Raw genomic sequence first — 6,246 nt, forward strand, 5'->3', positions numbered from 1 at the left:
CTTATTTGTCTGACTGTACGATGACCCATCTCAGAAACCTCAACAAAATTTGTCTGGCAGAGGATTAATTCTGGAAGATCTCTATCCATCAAAAGCATGGCTCATTTGTAGTTCTGAAAGCTCGTATATAGCGTTGTCTTTAGGCTGATTTACAGCAGCTTCCAGAATGCCACTCTAAAGTATTCAATTTCCTTAGGAATCTCATTTTACAAAATACTAACGAAGGAAAGCTTAAAGATGATTCTACTGAAGTACAATTATTGGTTTCCCAAGTTTCAATGTCCATGTACATATACTTGAAAACTGAGGATGGAGGAGACCAGGAGGAGAGAAGGAGCAGAGAAACTTCATGGACACTCTCCGTCTTTGTATAGCGTGCACCAAATGACCATGTTTCAGAATTGACAAAAAGTACCCAGGGGGAGGAAGAAGATGTAGAAAACAAAAAGTTAAAAAGTAACAACTAAAAAAACCCATAACAAAGTGTTTAATTAAAGTTCCATGTAAATTTGCTCCTAGACTCCCAAATCACCTGAAGTGGTTCTGTTTCTTGACTTCTTACCCTGGTGTGAACAAATCTGCACAATGTCAATGAGAGATTGGAAGGGTTAGATAAGGGTGTTGTGGATGAATCTGGAAAAGAAATAAGCAGATGTTATGGAGGCCCTTTAGATTTCTGGAGGAGTATTTCTATACTAGCTCTAGATTATTATAAGTACTGCATCAGTTCAGCCAAAAAATGACATCCAGTAAGGATTGATCGTTTCTTCTTTCAATTACTCTGACCATAATTTTGCTACTACTGGTTCTTTGGAGACTACACAACAGCTTCAATCACCAATTTTGGGCCTGCACTCATTTTCTTTAAATATTTTATTTATTTATTTGAGAGAGAGAGCACGAGCTGGGGCAGGGTCAGAGGGAGAAGCAGACTCCCCACTGAGCAGGGAGCCAGACATGGGGCTCTCTCCCAGGACCAGGATCCTGACCTGAGCTGAAGGCAGACACTTCATGACTGAGCCACCCAGGCGCCCCAGGGCTGCACTCTTAAATCCTTCCCATTTTAATAAGTTTGCAGATATTTCTATAAGAAGCATATCTACACAACATCATAGGTTGTTTAGGAGTAACCACCTTTGATCATAACAACAGTGCAGTAAATGAAAATTACAAGAAATCACTTCTTTATGTGTAGGTTAATCATAGAAGGAATGGTACTGAAGCATTAGGAATTCTTTAATAATGATAATAAGCAGACCTTAGTATTCATGCATGCTGGGCACAATTCTAAGTACTTTGTTTTTAATACGCACAAAAAATCCAGTTAGGTACTATGGTTATCAAAATTTACAGATTAGGAATTTGGTCACTAAGAGTTTAAGGAACTTGCTCACAGTCCCACAGCTAAGTGATAAAGAGAAAAATTAAACCTGAAGATTCTGAATCTGCAGGCGTTACACCTTATTGCATAGTGAACTCCTCTGACACTTATCACTATTATTTCTGAAGGCAACTTTATAAATAGAAAAACCTTAAGATTTTCACGTGTAATGAATGTTTTCATTAAAAATACTAGCTTAGTCTCAACAGAGAGTAGTTTTAATTAATCAATTAACTTTGAGGCAATGCGTGCCACTAAATTTTAAATTTGCATTTACTTTTATTGTGTCTTACTATTTCAAACAGTCAATAACTAGACAGCAAGCTTTAGGAAAAAAGTGTCATTTCTGTATGTGACTACTTCAACTGTCTGCAAATACAGTGCGACTCATCTCCTGACCGTAACTTTCTTGTTTTCAGATGGCCTTTTTTCCAATAGATTTTATTTACTTTCAAAGTGACATTTCAACAGAGGTATCCACTCTCATTTCCACTCTCCTTTGACATTTCTGTGACTTAGAGTGCAAGGAGCTGCTTGCCAAAGACTTGCTAGATTGATGTTGGAAGGAAGGAAAAAAAAATCTGCAGATAGCAGATGTTTCTTTTCTCCTTGTTGTGCCTATTACTTTGAAAAAGTGACACTGCTTAAAAACAGATTTCAGATGTTCTGTCTTTTTGGCAGCAAGAGTGGATGTGTTGCCCAACTAGAAGTGTAAGTATTGTCTCAAAAGGCAAATTGAAGATGGAGGATGGAGGAATGAATAAACCCTCAGGAGTGCTTTGCTTTTTTTCTCCTCAACGAGCAATTTAATACAAAAAAACGCTAAGTTGGCTGTAACAAATTACCTTTGTTACACATTTCATTTTGACCTTGCCAAGGAATGGCTAAGATTTTAAATAATACTTGAACTAATTTTTATTCTTTCTTATTTGTTGAGTGTTTCATGGATATTTTTCAGATCTCAAATACAACTGGTTAGAGATATTTGGGGAGTCACATTTCCAAGTCATAGATGAATAATTCAGCCAAAAGTTATTATAAGACTGTTACTACCATCACAAAAGACACCAATCGAGTTTCTGTTCACACTTAAGGGGAACTATACAAATTATCAAAAATGTGCCCCTCTCCCAGGTAGACTGATTGAAAAAAAAATAGTTTCCTCTATGAGAAAACAAATTATGAAAGGGCACCTGTGTTTCCAGGCTAAATGCAAACCTATGCAGAACCTTGAGCAACTGAGCATTGTGCTGGCTTAAAGTCCCTACTTGAGCCCTACCATGAGCATTTGGGCAGGGCACCAAGTGCACACACAGATTCTGTAGGCCTGCAAATAGACTAAAGCATCTATCCAGAGATTTTTCAGAATCCCCTGATTTAATATCCTCACGAAAATTTCCCATTTTCATGTTCTGTTCACCTCAAGATCCAGAAAATGGGTTCAAATGGGCTATGAATGGCAAAACCATTGGCAATTCAAGACTAAGTCAAGAAAATTCAAGAATGCCAGAGTAAGAGTCATGTTGCACTTATCATGCATCTTCCTTCAGATTCTTCCATTCTCCTAGACGTATCAGATGCGAGGTATTTTGCCTAATAGATCAATTTGGGTTATGGACACCATTAAAGCATAATTTTTAAGAAAAATTTGCATATAGTTTTCCTTTCCATTTGTCACATAAGTAATGAAAATATTGTAGCTGGCAAACTAGGCCTATCTTCTTAGGCTACTTGGTAGGATTAGAATGACTTTTTTATTTATGCAGATGGCATCCTGGCAGGTGAAAGTGTAAGAACTCTTGAGAAATTGATTACTTTCTGGAATGCAAAGCCACTTTTGAGAAATGGTGGATATTTTTTTCATATAGAGCCCAGGATCTTATGGGAAATGTGGGATGGAATCACCAAACATCCTTTCATATTTAAAGTTAGAGAAAGGAATGGGATTTTGGCAACCCAACAAAAATCAGTGCCAGGAAGTCATACAATACAAAGAAAGAAACTTCTATAGAGGAAAGGACAGGTCTAGGTTGAAGAATTGGTTTTAAAAATACTTTAAGTAATTTTGGTAGTGTATTGTTTAAAGAAAAGTGTTTGATTAATACTACAACTTGAGTGATGTTGGGAGCACCTACCATCTTGACTGCCATCTTGATATTTGAGCTTTGGGGAAAAGTGATTGTGCATGTAAGATGTAAGAAAATGTCAATGTTGCAAACTTGGAATGGTTTTCAATAGTTCTGCTCAAGAAAATGGACTAGTAGTGCCATCCCTGTAGTAGACAAAGCATCCGTGAGAGCATGCCACTCCATAAAAATACTGTGGGGTAGGGAAATGAAACAGCAGAAGAGGATTTATTAGAAAACAAATGTCTCTCTTTTTGCTGTATTAAGGCAGAATAAACCCTCATTTAAGATTTAATAACTCAATTAAGATTTTTTTTAAACAATTGGGTAGGGACAGCCCTGATGAGGGAAATAACGTACTTCCCACTAATAAGGCAGGTAATGGCAAAAGTGATTATTTGGACAAACAAGAAATGTGGCTATATTTTACCTCAGATTAATGAAGCAAGTCATATGAGATTTATAAAACATCTGTCATTATCTGTATAAATTGTTGTGCTGTTTTATTTATCCTGCTCTTCTGCAGGATCACCAGTAATCATGTCTATCCTGTACCATTAATGTATTCCATATGATTATAAAAAAATAGAAAACTAGAAAAATGATATTTCTGTGTTTGATAAGAGAATCTCTTATAATCAGATTTTACTCTAGTAACAAAGAGGAACTTGGCTTGATTCCTTTTTGTTATCCCTTCAGGGCCCCCTCACCCCCCCCATGTCTCTATCGTACAAATATCAATCAACAAGTGAAAGATTTAATGGCTTCTGATTGTCAGGATTTTTCCCCAACAATCTCCATTACAAAGTAAGTTAAAGTGAAATGCTAAAATTTGTATGGTACTCTTCTTGATTTGGGGGTACTAATTAGTAGAGTGTGATATTCAAGTAAAAGACTAAATCATTCATTTAATGTTATACCATTAGATTCTAAATTTATGCCTAACTGACTGTGGAGCACTGGATGTGTTTCAAAAAAATGTTATGTTAACATCACATATGTGTGTGTGTGCATTTGTGTTTGTATGGATGTATTTACTGAACCTTATTGACTTGATGTGTTGAATAACAGTTATAAAAGGTAAAACTATCAGTTTAACCCTGTTAAGCTTTAAACTCAAAGAAGTCTGTTGGCTTTCACGTATTTTGTTAAATCACTTGTAACAGCTTGCAAGATGGAAATACATGTTTAATATTATAATATAAAATAATCTATCTTGGAAATATTCCAATTAAAGACTAAAATGCAGCATATGTAAACATAAATTTAGATTTTTGTGGACCAAACCCATTTTCCAAGAATTAAAATATTACCCAAATGTGACCTAAACTCATTGTTATCTGAAGCCTCACACTTGACAGAGTGTTATGAAAATTAGTTTTTCTACATGTAAACTGGAAAATAAAATCTACTTAAATAATAGTTCTATATGTATTAGTGGGAACAAAATGAGCTGTACGTATTTTGTTGAAATTATATATAGATGATATAAAAATAAAATTCATAGATAAATTAAAGATTACTTCAGTCAAGTGGAAATTGAAAAATATAAACAAATCTCAAATGAAAGAAATATGGCACTAAAGATACTATAAGAATATAGATACCAAAAAAGGGTAAACTGGAAGTCTTTATATTTAAAAAGTATAGTAATTGGTGAATAATAGACTGCATATCACATACCATAGCTCAGCAATTGGCATGTGTTAACAGTAAATGTTAGATGAATGAGTGAGAAAGCTATTGAATCAAAAAATAATTGAGGCATTCATGTCTGGGAGCAATCAGAGATGACCATGGACAGAACTACAAGATAAAGTTAGATGTTTTGTTGGAGGCAGTAGAAACAGATAATGGAAGAAGTATTAATGAAAAAGAGATCACTCGGGGTGCCTGGGTGGCTCAGTTGGTTAAGTGTCTCCCTTCGGCTCAGGTCATGATCCCAGGGTCCTGGGATCGAGCTCCACAACAGGCTTGTTGGGGAGTCTGCTTCTTTCTCTCACTCTGCCTGCTTGTACTCCCTCTCTCTCTGTCTCTCTGTCAAATAAATAAATAAAATCTTTAAAAAAAATGAAAAAAGATCACTGGAAAATTAGAAAAAAAAAAAGTTACCGTAAAAAAGTAGTGTCATGAAGCAATTACACTTTGTTTATTTGTAATATTAGAAGATGTTCAGCATTTTTAAAAGACCAAGGAAAAGTTTCCTGTGGAGAAGCTGACATTCCAGAAGGAGGGGATTAAAAAGTAAAAATTTGAGCTCAAATATCTTGTAAAATTCATATTTCACCATAGCACAAGCAAAGCATTTTTGTATCTGTGGATAGAAACAGAAAATAACTGTTTGCTGACTTCTTGATATATGGAAAATTATTGGATTGGATTTTGACTTGTAGAAGCATGGAATTTGAAACAAGTATGAAATAATTCTGAGAGGGGGATGAAGAGAAAGAGAGAAAGGAAAGAAGAATGAACTCCTGAAGTATATGAAATGGAATGAAACAAGTTGATTAGTAAGAAACCAGGAAACATTTTGAAGTACATCATGGGTACTCCATGAATAAATATCATAAAAAATTAAATTGATTCTTATTATACTAACCCATTCCAAACTACACACAAAAAATCTTTTTCTTTCCTCCTTCCTTCCTTCCTTTTCTTTTTCTTTCTTTCTTTCTTTCTTTCTTTCTTTCTTTCTTTCTTTCTTTCTTTCTTTCTTTCTTTCTTTCTTTCTTTCTTTCT

The 6,246-nt window shown here is 35.0% G+C and overlaps 1 long non-coding RNA gene across 1 annotated transcript in view; it reads right to left on the reverse strand.

The window, feature by feature from the left end:
- Positions 1–469: 469 nt before the first annotated feature.
- LOC141373050 (uncharacterized) overlaps positions 470–6,246 on the reverse strand; it is a 10,172-nt gene continuing 4,395 nt past the window's right edge. Inside the window, exon 2 of the long non-coding RNA XR_012378677.1 lies at positions 470–633. This is a non-coding gene — a long non-coding RNA (uncharacterized lncRNA). The remainder of the gene's footprint in view (positions 634–6,246) is intronic.

Source organism: Callorhinus ursinus, unplaced genomic scaffold (genome assembly GCF_003265705.2).
Source record: "Callorhinus ursinus isolate GAN/ISIS: 27379988/994484 unplaced genomic scaffold, GSC_fseal_2.0 scaffold7, whole genome shotgun sequence".
In the NCBI taxonomy this organism is placed as follows: Eukaryota; Metazoa; Chordata; class Mammalia; order Carnivora; family Otariidae; genus Callorhinus; species Callorhinus ursinus.